This window comes from Heliangelus exortis, chromosome 1, assembly GCF_036169615.1.
Source record: "Heliangelus exortis chromosome 1, bHelExo1.hap1, whole genome shotgun sequence".
NCBI lineage: Eukaryota > Metazoa > Chordata > Aves > Apodiformes > Trochilidae > Heliangelus > Heliangelus exortis.
Genome location: NC_092422.1, coordinates 65,137,534 through 65,157,498, shown reverse-complemented (window position 1 = coordinate 65,157,498; position 19,965 = coordinate 65,137,534). Strand labels below are relative to the sequence as shown.

General features: G+C 41.1%; 1 long non-coding RNA gene across 1 annotated transcript in view; it reads left to right on the top strand.

Annotated features, from left to right (window-relative positions):
• The window catches only part of LOC139797420 (uncharacterized), a 506,940-nt gene that overhangs the window by 397,273 nt on the left and 89,702 nt on the right, over window positions 1–19,965 (top strand). The window lies entirely within an intron of this gene.

The following is a 19,965-nucleotide window of genomic DNA, read 5'->3' as shown; positions in this document are numbered from 1 at the left end:
AGAGAGATCCCTACACTAATCCTGGAAAAAAAAAAAATTAAAAAAATTTGCAATGACCATTCTCTGAAAATCTGACTATTATGACACTTGGTGGTACCATTATCTGTGATTTGAATCTGTCTTTCAGAGGATACAAACGAAACATTATGGGACTTTCCTTTTATGGGACTCTCCTCTATCCTGCCCCGTAAGCAGCATTAGTGGATAAGGAGGTAGTTAATGCCCCACGGAAGGAAAAGTGCTCCTTGGTGAAAACATTGCTGTTTTTCTCTATTCACATGCAGCCATTGAAGAAATAAATCATGTACAGCAACAGTACAATTCCAGTACAGGAATTGCTTTGCTGTCCTGGGTACAGCATCTTTTCAGATGTCCTCTCACTAGTTACCTTCCCCAGCCTGCAAAACCAGCAGAAATATCAGCCTGCTCTAGATTAAAACTCTTGCAATGTTCAGTTTTCCTTGTAATGAGAGCATCATTGAACAGACTGCCATTCAAAGAGGTGTATGAGCAGTACTAATTTATTACTTTTTCAGCTAAAGACTTTCCACCACCACTATGCAACTGTTAGCTTAGTAATCCAGTTTAGTAGCTGAACTCTTGGCAGCTAGCCTATATCAAATGCTGAACGAACTAGAATAAAATAACAGTGGGCATAGACACCTTGAGGGTTGTCTGAGGAAGTCAGTGGAGGGAAAGTCTCAGATCTTTCACAGAATAATAGAATCATTTTGGATGGAAAAGCCTTTAAGATCATCACGTCCAGCTGTTAACACAGAACAGCTGAATCCACCACTAAGCCATGGCCCTAAGTACCACATCTACATGTCTTTTAAATACCTCCAAGGATGGTGACTCCACTACATCCCTGGGCAGCCTGTTCCAGTTCCTGACAACCCTTTCAGTGAAGAAATTTTTCCTAATATCCAATCTAACCCTCTCCTGGCACAGCTTGAGGCCATTTTTTCTTGTTCTATCACTGGTTACTGCTGTAAATAAGAGATTGTTGGGTCACCTTAGCACCACGAGACACTAAAATATGAGATATCAGACATGTTACATTGATGTCTGTTAACTCCCCTCTTTGATTGATTGACTCTTACTTAATGAGCATATAGATGTCTAGCTGATATATTTATAGCTTGGGCTCTCCTGTCATATGTCACTGTGATAGCCCCAGCACACCTCTGGAGCACTGTCTGCTATTATTCTGGAAACCCTAACACAGCCTACAGCTAAATGATAGTACGGATGCTTGTCTGCCTTATATCATCCAGCACTGACAGCTGATTTGCTGGAGTCAAATAGCAATGCTGATCTATTTGGGGTTTTTATCACTCATAGGGATACTTACCTACCTGGCCTGGAAACAAAGGGAGAGATCTAAGTCCAAGAAGATACTCCTTCACATCAGGTACGCCTGCAGTCACAGCTGGTGGTTTCAGATTCCAATAGCTATGCAGAACCAATACACAATGCTGGGAGACCTGAACACTCACTGAGAGATGTAAAATTCACAGCTACAGACATGTTTACATCTCAGACCTACAGCTTCATAACCTCCTTAGTAAGCCAGGTAACATTCTTCGTCAGAGAATATCCTTTTGAAATGCTCCCCAGTATATATCCTGCAGTGAGAGGGCTACAAAACATGACAAGAATGAATGTTAACTCATAATTTGGTGCTCACATCTAAAACAGTCCTAGTGGCAATAAACACATAGACAAGAACTGCTGATGGATTTAGGCAGCCAGTGGCAAAACCCAGTGAAAATCCTAGCTAGAAAAAATAAGCCAAGAAGAGGAGATAGTTCATATGAAATGTCAATAATGTAAGGAGTCTCCAACACTTAAATGCTTATGTTATGTGATTTTAAAATATCGATAAGCATATTCTAATGTGACAATATAAACGCAATGATCCACTGTTTAAATTTTTAATTATGGCCCTGACAATATAGAAACATTGCACATAACAGTAAGTCGTGCCTTAAATCGTTTCAGGCAAAAGTGAGGAATGGAAAACCTTTTCCCCTAGGACTAGAGTAAGGGAGGTATCTGCTGTACAAAAATACAGTACAATACACTTCTGCACATCAGTGTAGCTGGGGCAGCTGCTAACCAGGCTTACTCAAGCCTGTTTTACTGGTGAGCAGCTGTGACATTACAACAGCACAAGACTGACTAAAATGGGGCTCAACACAGGCAAGGCAAAGCCTCCTGCCTTCTGATCCCTCAGAAGTGCTGAGGTGGTCGTGCTACGGCTGCAGGAATGAGGCAACACAAAGATCTGGTGAATCCTTCAGGTTCTGCCCTACTGGTTTCAAGATCTCTGTCTTTTTTTGTACATATGATAGCTAGGGCAGAAGCTCCCAGATGAGCTATGTTGCAAAGTGCCAGAAAGCAAAATGCAACAGCTGCCCTCCTGGTGTTTCCATACAGACGACCATTGTCCAGGGCATATTTACTTTCAACCTTACAAGCAGTACCAAAAATTTTACTTAAGTCCTTGAGAAGTAGTACAACAAATTACAAACAAACACCCTTCCTTAAGAAAATGTAATTTAGGCATCATATCCAAATTAATAAATCATTCCTGAAAGGCAGAAGCAATATTACTGTTGAATTAGTGCTGGATGTTCTTTTGTTAACTTGTATACAATCAAAGCAAGGTGCCAAATTGCCAACTAAATGTCTGGAGGTCGATTTTTAAATTCACGGATGAGCTAATGCATTTGTGGCAGTGATCATAAAGGGAGGAGTTCACCTTGCATTAGCCTTGACTCATAACTATAAATCTACAATGTTACCAGAAATAGATGTCCTATTTCTTGTCATTGATCTGCAAGCCATAATTTAAACATTTACATGTCCTAATGTTGAGCCTTCCAATTGCCTGAAGCATTTCTCTCCAGGGAATGTTCACCACAAGGATGGACTGTAAAAATAAGAGTATCTTCAGTTAAAACTGGGAACCTTTGGCATCTTGAAGTTTATCAGAAATCTTGTCAGTTAATGAGAATAAAATCTGAATGATAGAAGGATATCAATAAGGGTCAAATGAGGATGTGACAGAGGTAAAGCAAGCCTACCATAAAATATAGTGCTGGTGGGCAAAAGAAATGAGAAGGGAAAGAATTCTGCACAACTATTAAGCAGAAGAAATTGCTATAAAACTAACTCATGTGTTGTCTTCTCTTTCAGTAGAGCTAACATTGTTAATATAAAATCATTCAGAGACATGTTGTTCTGCTTAAAGTAATGCTGTATATTTCCCTGAAATTGATTTTTTAAAAACAATATGTATGGGAAACAAATGAGTCACGAATTACAAAAATATGTATTCATTCAGGTGAAGTAAAGTACATGTCAGATTTAAAGAAAGTGGTTTGCAGGCTGTGATTTGAACAGATATCATCTGTAGAGGAGGTGGGAGAGTACATAGATTAACTCCCAGATGTGCTTGCAGTAATTCATAAGTGCACATGCAAGCTTCTTCCTTGTTTCTTGTAAAACATTCCCTTTCCTTAAATGTGGAAATTGATATTAGATAGCTAATTAAAGCAGTGCAGGATGTCCAAACATCAGAGCAAATTACCCGAATACCAATGTGAGTCATGAAGTATTTTTTCTTCTATAAATTTTAATTTACACATTTCAGACATAAGTTCAGAGAGCTGATGGAACATGAAGCATGAGAAATCCTCTGAGCAGTTTATTACAGTATTTTAGTGACTTTCAAATCTCAGAGTTTTTATATCAATTTGAATACTGCTCCTTAAAATTTCATTTTTTTATATAATCCACAGTAAACACGCTGAGTTCTTCTAAGGCCTTTAACTAAGGTCAATAAATGGACAATGATAGAATTTTTGAAAGTTCCTGAAATTCAATAAGATTTTGTGGTACTTCATCATGAGGCATGTTATGAACCTCAGTGTTGCAAGTGTAATGCCTACCTGACTTCATTTTTCCAGTTTGCCTTTCGTAAGAGTGGCGAATCAGTAGAACAAAATTCTCATTCAAATATTCCTGGAATCTAGCACATTGACCTGTCAGCCCCTAAGAGCCTGTAATTTTTAAATCAAATTGTTTGTTAATAGTTTCTCTTTTGCTACTTCTTTCAGACAGCTCTTTTCACACACAAAAAAAATTAAGAAATATCCCCATGTGCAGTGGTGCACTGATTGTCCAAGTGGTTCTACTCTATATTTATACACCTCTCATGCTCTCCTCAGATGTACATCCATATGTAAAATTGATCTGTTTAAATTCTCTCTTAAATGGAGTAATATTTGCTCTGTTTTTATCTTGGAGGAGGGAGTAATTCACCGTGGCTGCTCTTACCTCCTAGGGCAATGTACTGCAAAGGCCTTGGGGGTGGTCTTGAGGAGCCCTGCAGACTGGGTGACCTGCAGGATCATACCCTTTTCATCCCTTGTCCCACACCTGGGCTCCATCTAATGAAAACTCTGTCCCAAAAAGCCTGGGGAGCTATGAGGACCTGGATCTTATCCACCAGTCCTGGGGTCAGGAAATTCCCTGAGCCCCAGAGCTTTGGTGGGGCCAGCAGAAGCATTTTTGAGGGGAGAATGTATTCATTCTGGGACAAGCAAAGCTCATGCTGACATAGACTCAAATGTCACTGTTGGCTGTGCTTGTAAGTAGAACATCAGAAAATCACAGAATATTAGGGGTTGGAAAATCTACCCCCCTTGTCAGACCAGGTTCCCCTAGGTTGCTCAGGATGGTGTCCAAGCAGGTTTTGAATGTCTCCAGAGAGAGAGACTCCACTATCAGTCTGGCCAGCCTGTTCCAGTGCTTTGCTATCCTTACAGCAAAAAATTTTTTTCCTTATGCTTTGGTTGAACCTCCTGTGTTCCAGTTTGTGACCATTGCCCTTTGCCCTGTCACTGAACACCACTGAAAAGGGTCTGCTCCCACCCTCCTGACACCCACCCTTTAGATTTTTATAAGCATTGATGAGATTCCCCCCTCAGTCTCCTCAAGGCTGAACAGACCCAGTTCCCTCAGCCTTTCCTCATAGGGTAGGTGCTCCTGTCCCCTAATGATCTCAGGGGCTCTGCACTGGGCTCTCTACAGTAGTTCCTTCTCCTTCATGAGCTGGGGAGCCCAGAGCTGGATGCAGCATTGCAGAAGGGGCCTCACCAGGGCAGAGTAGGGGGGGAGCAGAATTTCACTCGACCTGCTTGCCACACTTTTCCTGATGCACCCCGGGGATGCTATTGGCCTTCTTGGCCACAAGGGCACACTGCTGTCTCATGGTCATCCTGCTGTCCCCCAGGACTCCCAAGGGACCTTTTTCTGCAGAGCTGCTTTCCAGAAGGTCAGCTCCTGACCTGTACTGGTGCATGGGGTTATTCCTCCCTAGGGGCAGGACCCTACACTTGCCCTTGTTGAATCCCATTGGATTCCTCTCTGCTCAGTTCTCCAGTCTGTCCAGGTCACACTGGATGGCAGCACAGCCCTCTGGTGTGTCAGCCACCCCTCCCAGGTTTGTATCATCAGCAGACTTGCTGAGGGTACACACTGTCCCTTCATCCAGGTGAATATATTGAGCAGGACTGGACCCAGTACTGAGCCCTGGGAACACCACTTGTTAGTGGCCTCTAACGAGACTCTACACCACTAATGCCAACTCTCTGAGCTCTATCTTTGAGCCAGTATTCAATCCACCCCACTGTCAATCCATCTAACTCACACTTCCCAAACTTGCCTAAGCTAACATGGCATTTTGATGTACTTTTGCAGCATCTTTGTTCATATTTCCTAGAAAATTTTTATGATCTGTGATTGGCTTTAAGGTAAACAGGATTTTCAGTCCTTTCAGATTAACCAATTATTCAGTTGAAACAGGAAAAATTCTGAACATGGTTTTAAGTTGTAAGGAGAAGAAGCCTTCATTACTTGAAAAAACCTTTTCTTTATATATATATCCTATAGATTTGAACATTATGTATTTCTGCAGAAAAAACTTGATCCTGTTCTGTAAAAACATGTGTAAATTTCTCCATTACTTTGGATCTTCTAAAAAGTAAATTCCTGCCTGGAACTGCTGAAAATCTTCCACAGCAGACAACTAAAAACTAAGTTGCCTTGATATAGACTTCATTCAAGTTGCAGATAGTTAGAACTCCTTTAAAACCAAGACATGGAGTTCTGACTCTCTTTTATCTCCCTTTTCTGGCACTGTTAGCCAGTGAATCTCTTCTTATCCTACTTTTCTTTGTAACTCTCCAGACACCTGTATCGGTCTTCAAAAATTGAAACTTCAGTGTTTCAATTCATAAGGCAGGAAAAAAAAATTTACTTTTTTTAAATTTTGAGTTTGGTACCTTTTATTCTATTGAATTCCTTGTTTCTGTTATGAGGAGCAAAGAGGAGAAAAGCTCCTTACCCATCTTCCTTAGAGTACCATTCTTTCAAACATATTTATCAATTTTTATCAATTTTTCTTGATTGGCTTCAAAATTGGGTGAGGTGGCTCAGTGCCTTCTCCCACCAGGTGCTGAAAGACTCCAAGGATAGCAGCCTGGTCTAGTTGGGCAACCTGCCCATGGCAAGGGGTTGGAATTATATGACCTTTGAAGTCCCTTCCAACCAAACCCACTCTACAGTTCTATGGCATTCTGAGACCCCTTTGTCCAGTGCTGACTGAACCACACCCCAGTGAAGAATTTTTTCTCCTGTACCCAAGTGAATCTTCTCTTCCTGCAATTTGTGACCACCACCTCTTGTCCTTGCAGCTTTGGAAAGCATCTGTCAATCAAAGGAAGGCAGTCAGACCCCTTTCTTTGCTTTCTGACTTCCAGGCTGTACAAGGCCTCTCAGTCATCCCCATCTTCCACCATCCATTGCTGTAGTCCTCCACTTCTGCTTAGTGATGTCTTTCCTGTGTGGGGAAGTGAAAAGCTGGATACAATATCCCCCACACACCATCACAAGTAGCAGGTAAAAGGGAATAAACTTTTACTGGCTATGCTCTTGATAACGCAGCTGAGTCTGTGGTAGACTTCACCAACTACAACTCTGACTGCTGCAATTACTTCTTTATAAATTAGCAGCGTGCATAGAGGAGAATTATCTTGACTGCTTATTCAGGTACCTTTGAGACACTATGGCATTAATATACACAGGTCCAGCCTAGCTTTAGATGCCTTCAGCTGCATGTTCTCCTCTCAGGTCCACTTGGGAGAAGATTCTGTGGTATAAAGGAGCCCGCTGCTAGAAAATTTTGATTTTTCTTTCCTCTTCATTTGCTTAAAGTTCTTTAGTGTTGCCTTGTGTCACCCTAAACATTTAATTTTCCCTTTTTTTAGCACCTTCATAGACACATAGATGTTCAAAGCCCAATGTACTCAAAACGCAGCTATACCCAAGGACCGCAAGAATGTACAAAGAACTTGGAACACGATTTTCAGTAGCTTCTGATATATTTTTGGCACAGTGCTGATAAAGCCTCCAAGAAAGTTCTGAGTACCAAAAGCAAAGTTCCGCTGTAGCCACATAGCAGCTTTTATTGTAAAGTGGTATTTCACATAGACAGTTTCCACTGCTAGCCAGTTAAGTTTAAGGGATATTTCTATAAATAACACATAATTAGCTGTGAAATTCACATCCCACTTCAGAAACAGAAGGCTCCCTTCCTTAAGGCTTCTCAGTACCTCATATTTAACATTCAGTATATTGCTTATTTAAACAAAGACAAAACACACCCTACTTTCTTGCATTTAGCTAAACTTCACCAACTTTGAGTTTCCTTTAGGAAACCACAGAGTCTCATGATTCCACTGTGACCAACTGGGATGACATATTTCAGCCTGACTTTGCCATTCAGTAAACAAATCTGATGTTCAAGTGTTCCCAGACCTCAACACACTCGGAGACAAACCATGGCCAGCAGCACTCAGTATTCAAAAAGGCAGAGTCCAAAGCCACCACAGTGTATTGGGTTTTGGGCAAATAAAACAAAAGTAAAGTTTAAGTCCTTTCCAGGCATGGCTGATTTCTAACGAAAACACTTATTACTCTCTAGGGTGATGTAAGCACTACCTTGCCCAAGACAATTTAATCCCACTATATAAAAAGAATACAAAAAAGCAGAAGCAGGATCAGTTCCAATAACATATAAACTGCTACTGCAAAAATAACAATGGGATTCTCAAGGTACTCATTTGTATACAGCTGTCAGCAAGACACAGGCTTGCTACTACACAGCTATCCATGAAAGCTCATGAAGTGGAAGGAAGGTTTGGTGATGATGCTATATTCAGGATAAAGTATTGTAGAGCTGTTCCTGCTAACATTTCACACCTTTTACCAGCAGGGAATGCTGACACAGGAAGCCTAACATGAAGTCAGGGTTAGGAGCAACACTGAATTCAAAGGACTCCTAGTGATAGAAGTGGCCTAGCAGTCCAGGCAGCACATACTGTAATCAAAATCATGACCATAGCATTTTACCTCATACAAAAAGACCTGGGCCAAGTATACGCCTTACACATGTTTATGTCAACTTGACAAAGGCTATTGCAAAATCTACAGCAAATGCTATTCTTTCTTCTTCAGGCACCATCCATGTTGTTGCAAGAAGTTTTTTCCTTCTAAGGAGCCTTAAAAAGGAATTTTCAGGAGATGTCTGATGTCAGCTGGTCCCCTTCCTCCACAAAATCCTATTTGGAAATGGAGGTATCAGTCAGGATATTTTGATTTGGTAGTTTATGTTACTGTCAGTGACTGTAGCTCAAAGCAAACTGTGTGGGTACACAGAGTTCAGAGACAAGGAAACACCCAACTGCAGCTGATGGGTGAGTTTGCAAAGTGCTGGAGCAAAACTGAATGGGGTAAAAGAGGAGCTCATAGTCAGCTGCTAAGGAACTTGCAAGAAACTGTTCCAAAAGGGCTACACCACAGCACACAAGGGTTTGGCACTCAGGTCTTTAGTCTCTGATTTTCTTTCAGGTCCTCTAGCAACACTGGATGGAATTGCACTGTCTATTTCCTATTTCTGGGGCAGGTTTACCACATGGGCAGAAAAAAAAAAAAAAAATGGTCACAATTATCACACCAATGATTCATCTCATCACCCCTGGCTTCCCAAATAAGGCTGCTTCACCTGAGGATGTTAATCATACTTCTTTTGCCCTCCATCCATTTTGGGTGAGCAAAAAAAAAACCTTTTCTTTTTTTTCTTTTTTTTTTCTTTTTTTTTTGTCTTTGGTCTCCTTCATAGTTTATGATATGAGTTGATTTACAGTATTCATAATGTTCCTAACTAGACCTGCAGCTCTGACCTATAAATATTGAGATGTGTGGATTCTCCACTTATAAACAGAGTTGGTAATGAGAGCAAATTGAATAAAGTGTTGTGGGCTGTGGGAGGTGTGAACTGGAGGGCTATCAGTTTGCCTTCCTAATCTAATCTCAATATTTATCACTCTGCTAGTCCCTTCCCTTCACAATATCTGCATTGCAAAGCTTTTACATTGCTGATGCTTCCCCTGAACAGTTTTATTGCCCCCTTATTTACTATGAGAGGTGATGGGGAGATATGAAGAATGTAGAAGCTGACCAGTGTCAATAAATCTACCATTCATTTGACAGGGGAGAAGAAAGCCACATATAAAAAGGTGCTTTGCATTACTTATTTTAAACTCTATCCAGAAAGAGTGAAGCTCTTATTTTTAGTCCAGGTTTACTTAGGTTACTGTGTAAGTTCCCACCAAAGCATGAGGAACACCTTTATTTCCCAGAAAATCACTATTGGATTAATCCTTTTCAGAAGTAATTTCATATTACAGACCAAAATATTTTAAGAAATGAATGTGAGGCAATAATGACAAAACTTCTGGCCTTACGGGATTTTAATGCCTGTTTTAAAAACCTGTGGGGACAGGCATTATATGATGATGGGAAGGGCTGTAAAAGTTTTCCTGATTCTAAGCTGAGAAGTGTCACTAATGAGTAATGCAACTACCTCAAACTTGTAATAAATCTTTTACAGCAACCCATACCATTATAGGTTCCTTTTAGCTACATAGTATCTGTAGTTCTTCAAACTGTCTGCTGACACCAAGGCTTTAGAAGAAGTGGGCTTATAAAATTTGGTACCATTTAGCAATCCTATGCCAGCAGCAGCAGATAGAAAGAGGTCATTGCACACAGTGGGGAGGCAGCTCAGAAGCATCCTGTTTGGGTATATGCTTTGCTCTCTTAAAAAACACTGGAACTTGAGAGGATTGACTCAAATCACTTCAATCCCTGGCAGACCTCTTAACCTCTCTGGCTCCACCACACATACAAGAGTAGCAGGATCATTAGATGCCAAATGGAAGTTACTGCTCCACTGAAATGGAAACCTGCCCCAGAAAACGTTCACCTTTTAATCAGACTGGAAAGTACACTTGAGGATGGTTTTCAACATGAAGCTTACAGAGCCCATACTTTTCAAATAACTTAAAGAGCATTTGTTGTAGCACAGCCACAAGCCAGGCCAACATCAAGAAATATGTGGACAAGAACATTGTAGCTAAGTAATTTTGGGGAAAAAAAAAATCTTCCGGGTCTCCTTTCCTATAGTTCCTATTTGGAGAATCTATTAAAACTTCAGAGGAAGTGAAGTAGAAACAAGAAGTTCCTTTCGGAACTGCCTTGGTCTGCTCTCTTGTCAAAATTGTTAGACAGACATGTGGAAAGCAATTCTTAGGTCTGACTCTCCAAAGATTTTCAGTAGATACTATTTTTCCTTTGAAAGACACTTTAAAATCTAAATCTACACTGTTGTCTATTTTTTTCAGGTGCCATGTCAAGCAAGAGCTGTATTTCCTAGTTGCATGCTGGGCTAAATGCATGCAGCATTCCCAGACTGTGCTCAGGACTCTCCCAGTTCTTGTCCCTTTCTCATTTGTCTTCCACTTATTCCAGAACTTTTGTGCCAACTAGAGAGACTTCCTACTTTAAAAAAAAGAAAGTGTAAAGCAGAAAGTGAAATAAAAGGAGTCTCTCTGAGTTTGAGAGAGGGAGGAAAAAAAAAAGTAAAATAATAACCAAGATGTACAACCAGGCAGAAAGCCATCAATTACTGTTTACAATATAGCTAAATAGGAGCTGGTAAGCTAGCCCAGCCAAGGCTAACAAAGTTTTCTTTTGCTTTCTATGCCAATGCTTGGAGTCAGAAGGGCACTAACCTATCAGATTTTCTGGTCTCGTGGAAAAAGACCATTCTATGGGCAGCATCAGTCAGAAAGAAACCTGCCAGAGAGACACTGAGGTACAGCTCCAGGGGTTTCCTATCTCTTCTTGATGACACAGGAAAATGTGACATTTTTCTGCTGCTGACACAAAACTAGGAGGAGTGGCTGACACCCCAGAAGGCTGGGCTGCCATTCAGCAAGATCCAGACAGGCTGGAGAGTTGAGCAGGGAGAAATTAAATGAAATACAACACAGGCAAGTTAAAAGTTTTGCATCTGGGAAAGAACAACCCCAGGTACCCGTATGGGTTGGGGACTGAGCTGTTGGAGAGCAGCACAGGGGAAAGGGACCTGGGGGTGGTGGTGGATGGAAGGATGACCATGAGCCAACAATGTGCCCTTGTGGCCAAGAAGGCCAATGGCATCCTCGGGTGAAATAGAAGCGGGTGGTTAATAGGTTGAGAGAGGTTCTTCTCCCCCTCTATTCTGCCCTGGTGAGGCCACATCTGGAATATTGTGTCCAGTTCTGGGCCCCACAGTTCCAGAAGGACCGGGAACTGCTTGAAAGACTCCAGCACAGATTAACCAAGATGAGTAAGGGAGCGGAAAATCTCCCTTATGAGGAAAGGCTGAGGGAGCTGGGTCTCTTCAGCTTGGAGAAGAGGAGACTGAAGGGAGTATGGAGCCAGGCTCTTCTCAGTGATGTCCAATGACAGGACAAGGGGTAACAGCTGCATGCTGGACCACAGGAGGTTCCATGTAAAATAAGGAAAAGCTTTTTCACTGTGAGAGTGAAAGAGCACTGGAAAAGGCTGCCCAGTGTGGTTGTGGAGTCTTCTTCTCTGTAGATATTCAAAATACACCTGGACATGTTCCTGTGTTCCTGGTTTGGGCCAGGATAAAGGTAATTTTCTGTCTTGTACTTTTTTTTTTCAGCTAAGTCTCTTGTAAGTAGATGCACTTGCTGAAATTAACAGCAAGTTTCTTAGACAGTGTCTGCTTCTAGGACTGATAACACTTGATACTTATAGTTACAGCCAGAGACTGGTGTGCAGAGCCAAAGACACTGCTCAGCTCTGAGGAACATTTTGCCCTCTGGAAGGAGAAAAGAGGTCACACCTGAAACCCTCCTTTGGTGAGGAACAGACAAGATAGATGCCAAAATTGACAAAACAGAGTATTCCATCCCATACACGTCATACTCAGTATAAATTCGAGGGATCACAAGGGTCAAGCCCCTTCCCACTTCCCCTTCTTCACCTGTCCCTGTTTGCTTCAGCATCCTGGGAGGATTCCATCCATTCTTCTGCCTGTGGTCCTGATCCGTGCCAGCCTGAATCTGTGTGTTCCTGCCTCCAGCTCCTGACTGCTGCTGACCCCAGGATTCCAGCCTGGACTTTCCCAGGGCTGCCCTGCAGCCTCAGTGGTGACAAGAGTGTCACTGGGGGAAGGGAGAGGAAAGTGGTACCAATTTTCCTGTATATTTGTATATATTTAGTAATTTTTCCTTTTTATCACTACTGTTTCATTAAAGTTGTGTAGTTTAGTTTCCAGCCCATAAGTCTCTCTCCCTTATTCTTTCTCCTTTCTTTATCTGTGACGGGAGAGGGATTTATAGAGAGCATCTGCCATGCTCTCTATAACACTGCCAAGCCAGTGTTAAACCATGACACCTGCTTTAGGTGATCCTGCCCTGACAGGGGAGTTGGACTTAATGAACTCTCAAGGTCCCTTCCAACCCCTAACATTCTGTGATTCTATGGTTCTGTGATTCCTAGCTGGGGTTATGGAACTTGGTTTAGAACTGAGCGGAACTCCCTGAATTACAAAGAAACACAGAAGCAAAACTGATGAACAGACTCCCTCTGCTTCTGAATAAATAATGTTCTGACTTGAAAGAAGTTGCCTTGTTGTCCCTTGATGAGAACTTATATTTGTCAAGCCCAGATGAGCCCACAAGGGTAAAGCAGATGAGGAGCAGAGACTTTGGCAATGATGAAGTTCCCCATCAAGGGGCAGAAATAGCAAAATCTTCCATAAAAGACTGTGGAATTAAAGGATTAGAACCATATCTCAGAGAGTACCTCCATTCTTCCTGTCTCTTCATACAATCATAGAAAGGTTTGGGTTAGAAGGGACCTTAAAGATCATCTAGTTCCAACCTTCCTTCCATAGGCAGGGACAGCACCCACCAGACCAGGTTGCTCCAAGCCTCATCCAACCAGGCCTTGAACACTTCCAGAGAGGAGGCAGCCACAGCTCCCTCGGGCAGCCTCTTCCAGTGTCTCACCACTCTCACAGTGAAGAATTTCTTCCCAGTGCCTAACCTAAATCTACCCTCTTCCAGTTTAAAGCCATTGTCCTTTGTCCTATCACTACATGCCCTTGTAAAAAATGTCCTTATCTTAAATAAAATTGACAGGTATGTCTGGCTACAAGTCCTTGTCTAACATAACTTTATTTTAATAGCGAATGAAATCATTTCCATAAATAAAGGAGACACAGGCCTATCTCACACAAATACATAAGGTTTGTCCAAAATGAGAAATGTAGTATTTCAAGTATGGGCTAAATTTAGACTGGATTAATGCAACTAAAATAAAACATTTGCACTGTCTTAAGAGTTGTTTACTTCAGTGATGCTTAAATAACTCAGAAACAGGTTAAGTAAGGAAAGGAAAGTCACCATTAAATTGAAAGAGAATATACATGCTACTTAAACCAGAACAAATTTGTGTGTATAGATGGGGATTTAATAATTTAGATTCCTGACACATTTTAACTTCCATCACAGGGAAAAGCTTCTGCTATGCCAATTACCTTCCATGCATTTTTATAGTTGGTTAATATGTAAAAGTAAGAGTGGAGTCTGTATCTGTAAAGGCTCTGTTTTCCTTTCTGGCAAGAAATATGTGATAGAATTTTTCCCCATTTTGTGTGCATATTGTGACACTATCTAAGCACCTTCTAAAGAAAAGCATTATTTAAAATAGGTATTTGCTCTGCTGTATTTGCAGAGAGCCATGTCCTCTCAATCCCCTGTTAATCCCCACACCCCTGTTTGTGTCTCTACAGGCAGTCAACCTTTCACAGCACCCCAAAGGAATACACCTCCTCAGCTTTTAAATGGATGAAATCAACCAAAAAAATTGCTTTTCCAGCTTAAAAAAAGAAAAAAATATCATGAGCAGAGCACAATGAGAACTTCATGCCTTGTGGAATATAATTACAGCTGTCAGAAGCCTCCTGCCGTGTTCATGGGATTTGGATGTTTATTATATAACATCTCTAGTTAAAAATCAAGGGACTGGCTGTGCCAGTGCAGCAGTGAGTGGAAACATGTCACATGGCGCGTACATGTAGAGAAATGTGCATGCATTTATAGCAATAAAAGCAAATTAAGATGAAAGGAAGGGAAAGCAGCCAGAAGTCTGACAACTCGTAAATCCAGATGGCTTGGTGGGACAGCTCGTACCAGCCACAACTGCCCCGTCATCTCCTTGTGAAAGCTTGGACACGGGCGGGCAAAGGGTGAGAGTGGCCATGGATGTCCCTTAAGGATGGAGTTAAAGGGTTTTGTCAGAAGCTCTAAGCGACCTGGCAGTTTTGGGCCACCTGCCATCCCCAAGAAAGATATTTCGGTGCACCTGAGATCTGTCCCAGGGGGCTGCCCAAACAAGAATAGGATTATATGAACAGGGTCTGTTCACCTCACATAAGAACCAGAGCTGGCACAGGGCAGGGTTACAGCTGGGATTCCTTGCTGACTGCACCTATACTACAAAATTCCTTTGTCCTGAAAACTGATGTTCAGCTCATGAACCAGTGGTGTGGGGTGACTCAGAGTTCAGCGTCTTGGATTCCCCTTCAGAGAAGAGGAGCCGGGTTCTACTTTGTAAAGCACATAACACAGGGTAACTCCCAGGCTTTGTGGGGTAACACACACACTTTTAGCTGTCTGGCACACATGATGTTTTGTGTTTTATTGCAGATGCAAATTTCTTGAAATGCTGTATTTCAGCCTCCGAGGATATTTGTATAGAATGAAGGATGGGGCATGAAATGTATAATATGAGGTATGAGTATGAGGTCAGCTGGATATTTGGAGGTGCAAAAATTGCTACGATAACAGTGGAGTAGGTTGGGCAGAGGGAGCCCAGCCTATAGACTACATGCTGCCCAGCTGAGAGTAATCTCTCAGCTGAGCTTCCTGAAGAAGCAAACCCAGGTTTTTGTTTTCATTTGTTTTTATTAATGGGAACACATCAGCTAATTCCGAAAGAGAGCTCCCATAAGCAAATTAACATTTCTGCATCATGAGCAATTACAGGATCAGCTCACCCAAGGGTGAGCTGGGAAACTAAATTATTAGACAGTGTAGAGGTATCAGCGATTCTGATCTGACTGCAATAATATATTTAGTACATCCTTCAATTACACTTGGGATTATTAAAACATTCTTTGTTAACTGTTTCTTGCCCAGTAATATTATGTGTAAGAGATCAAGGATTTTTACACATGTGCAGAGTATCTTTCAGAGAAGGGAAATAAGAAAAGATCTCCCATAAAATCAGACAGTTTCTAGCTGTGCCTTCCCTGTCTGGGCTGGCCAGTGGCTTTCTGATTGTCCAGACCAGGACACTACATATATTTCATCCAGTTCTCAGCAAAAAGCCCCTGATTCATTGCTTAACTGAGATCCTTTAATAAGGAATCAGGACAGAGCATGTGCAAGGACTGAGAATGGAGAAGGGGGAAAGCTTTGATGCAGTGAAAACAGCATTTTCTACTACTGGGAAGTTCTTGAAACTCTCTCCTATTAATCAAGGCATGTAATCACTCCCATGATAGAGTACATGTGATGTAAGAATATTCTCCTTCTTTAGAATGTCTTTGGCAAAAATAATCTTTACTACTATCTGTTTTTCTAAGCACAAATATACATCACACTTCTGAAAACTGGAATTGTTGGGTCAAATAATGAAGAAGAAGAGTATTAATATTTTCTTTGTTGTTACACACCATGTTTTACTATGCTCAGCTTGGTTCACCCTCCTAATCTATTTGACCATGTACAAATAGGTCTGCAGTTGAATAATAATGTAATTACCCTACATTAGTCTTCAGGTTAAATGAATCAATAAGACAGAATAAAGACAGAAAAGAGTTAGTGAGCTAGTTAATAAAAAGACATAAAATAACTCCACAAATAAAAACTTCCGAGTGCACCTATCTAAAAAAGGTAAAATATTGTTCTCTGATACATAGGCTGAGGGATGTTCCAACCCTTTGATGGTTTCTAGGCTGCTCTACATATGTTATACACTTTGCTAAAAAGGTTGCACTGAAAAAAAGGAAGAGGGTGTTTAGAAGCAGCATACAACCCTACCTGTCCCCTGAAGGAGTCTATGCATAATTACTGCTGCTCAGCAAACTCTTGAGAAATCTTCAAAGATCCCATCCACAAAGCTCCCCTGCTTGTCTGCAGCAAAGGGAACATATTTAGCTGGATAAATAGAGGGCAACGGCATGGTAAAGAGTCCATGTAATCTATATAACAATAACATTAAGGAAAAAAGTCAACATTCTGGGGACTATGCTAGTGATCAGGACACTGTGATTGCTATAATTAAAAGCAAAGCAAATATTACAGGGAAAGTAGGTCACTCTTTAAGCTGGTATATCCCTGATGTAAATGGAAACAAGATAAAGAAAACTGTCTAATGTGATCTAAAGCAGACAAAAACTCTGTTGTTCTGAGGTTGCTGGAGACCTTCCATTGAATGTCTTTGGTTTTCACATGTCCTCCCAGAAGGTGATGTTTTTGTCAAGAGAGTGGAGCTGTTGCAGTCTGGTGCAAGGACTATCAGAGGAATTTGTCATACAATCCAGTGAACAGAGAATCTTGTACACATTTTGTAAGACTATTTTGCAACAGGATGGTTTTAAGAGAGCTATAATACTCTTTACTTCAGAGCCTATGATCTTAAGTGTTGGTGTTTTTGCTGGTGTTTCTCTGACAGTATCTTAAGCCACACAATTTTAATACATGGGGCTTTGTACTTTCAGAAGCATTGAGGCTCCAGACAGTATTTAACATCTGTACAAGATGCCTGAGAACAGGTTTCTGAGGAAAGAACAAGGCACTGTTACAAGAAACAGAAGAACCTTTCTTTTATTATCCAAGGGCCACAGTAGTGGTATGCTGGGGATAACTTTCTTGCCTGCCTGTGGTGCCCATCTCCCTCCCACCAGCTTCTTCCCTTGCATGGGAATTTCCCAGCTTTTATAAAAAATACTTATTGAAAGGAGAGGTTTATTCATGTGAAGAGTGGTTAGATTGCTACAGCCCTGCGGCTCAGCCCGAGTAATTTCCATCTTCTTTTGTCCTCTGTATCTTCCACAAAAAACTCACCACATGACTTCTCCACTATATAAATTTACTCTCTGATCCTTGCAGGCAGGCTGTTTGCCCTGTGTACTAATCCAGAAGCATATAAATTCTGTGGATACAGGTATTATCACCAGATATTATTGTGCCATGAGCCTCACCTCTCCAGGCTCTGGGGTCCTTTATCCACCTCCTCATCCTGGGCTCAGGCTCACATACTGAGCACTGAACAGGCACTCTGCCCTGACAGTAGTTTTGTCCTTCCTCCCCCGGTGACAGACCTTACTGAAGAGTGTGTGGGAAATATCAGCATGCATTTCAATGAAGAAAAAATAATAAAATTTTAAAAAATCATAAAAATGTTTGAAATATTTATTTTAACTTTTAACAAAACAATCTCAGCATTCCAACAATCCTTATATGTATCTGCTTTCCCATGTCACTGCAAAATTAATTCTAGACCCCATTCAGGGTTTCAGGAATTTTTCAGTAAGACAAGGGTATACTTAAGTCTAAATTGAATTCATTTGGGGGAATTAGAATCATAGAATCACAGAATAGTTTGGGTTGGAAGAAACCTTAAAGATAATCTAGTTCCAACCCCCCTGCATGGGCAGGGACACCTCCCACTAGACCAGGTTGCTCAAGACCCCATCTAACCTGGCCCTGAACACTTCCAGGGATGGGCCAACCACAACTTCCTTGGGCAACCTGTTCCAGCATCTCACCACCCTCACAGGAAGAAATTTTTTTCTAATGTTTAACTGAATCTCCCCTCTTCAAGTTTTAAACCATTTCCCCTTGTCCTCTAGCTACACATCCATGTAAAAAGCCCTACCCCAGCTTTCTTGTAGTCCCTCTTCAGATATTGGAAGGTTGCTATAAAGTCACCTTGAAGCCTCCTCTTCTCTAGGATGTATAAACCCAGTTTCCTCGTCTGTCTTCATAGGGAAGGTGCTCCAGCTCTCTGATCATTTTAGTGTCTCTCCTCTGGAAATGTCCCAGGAGCTCGATGTCCTTCTCATGGTGTGAGCTCCAGATCTGGACACAGTACTCCATGTGGGGTCTCACAAGAGCACCTTCCTTGACCAGATGTTTATGCTTCTTTTTATGCAGTCCAGCTTTTTTTTTTTTTTTTTTTTTTGATGCTTCTTTTGATGCAGGCCATCAATTAGCTAACTGAGAGATCTGTTTCCTCTTAATTGTAAAGATTCATCAAAATTTTGGACTCTTTCTTTCCGTATCTTCTTATACATTTACAGTTTAACTAACAAAATTCACAAATAGAACAGCAAAATCATTTATCTGGGTCACTATGAAACAATGGGCTTGATTTAAATAGGATCATGTAATAAAACCATTTAGATAATCAATTCAAACTAGAATATATAACACTTCTGTTAAACTACTGGGTTATAGGTGTTAAGAATGTCAGTGTTTGGATTTTTTCTTTTTGCTGCTGTCAGATTCAACTTATTAGTGTCTAAGGTAAAAGTCACAAGTGCTTTCCATAGTAAGAAATGCATCAAATGTTCATAATTAAACACAGAAACAAACACAAGGAAACTGGGAAGTTATCTAAAATTTAGAGATTTAGTGCAAGGACAAATTGATCCTACTAATCTTTTTTTCTAAAGCTTTTTTAGCTGTGATTTGGCTTACCACACTGACCTAACAAGAACATGTAGATACGGAAATTATTATTTTCACTATGCCCGTGGAAATTACATATGTTGCAGTGCCCTACAGTAAAACTTATCCAGAGGTAGAACTTGAAAGTGCAGGCTGAATGTGTTGGGTTAACCTTGGCTGACTGCTGGATGTCCACACAGCTGCTGTCTTCATCCTCTCTTCAAGAGGACAGGGATGAGATAAAGAGCTCATCCACCTTTTGCAGCAGGGGATTCTCCCCAGGCTGAGGTGTGGATAAGTGCTTCTGTGTGGTGCTTCATAGGCTGCAGGAATTTTTGCACTGGTGCCTGAAGGAATCTCTCCCCTCCTTGTCCTATCACCCCGGTATCTGTCGTATTCCTGTCCCACATCCCTGTTAGGTACAATGCAATGCTTTGCACACAAATCCTTGTTTCCTCTGACAGTCATACATCACCCGCCTATCTTCTGCTTATGACTTAGAAGAAGTCCAAAATACATCATCTTCTACTGATTTTCATAATCATTCATAACTCTGGTGAGCATTTAAGACAAATTGGTTTCACTGTGGGAATAGCTTTCCTTATAAATCATCTTCACTATCAAATCTCATAAATCTTGGAGTCAAATGGACACTGATAGAACAATATTCTCTGCAAGAGTGAATATCCAAAAGTGTTACCCCTACAGACTTGAAAATTTAGTTATTTTC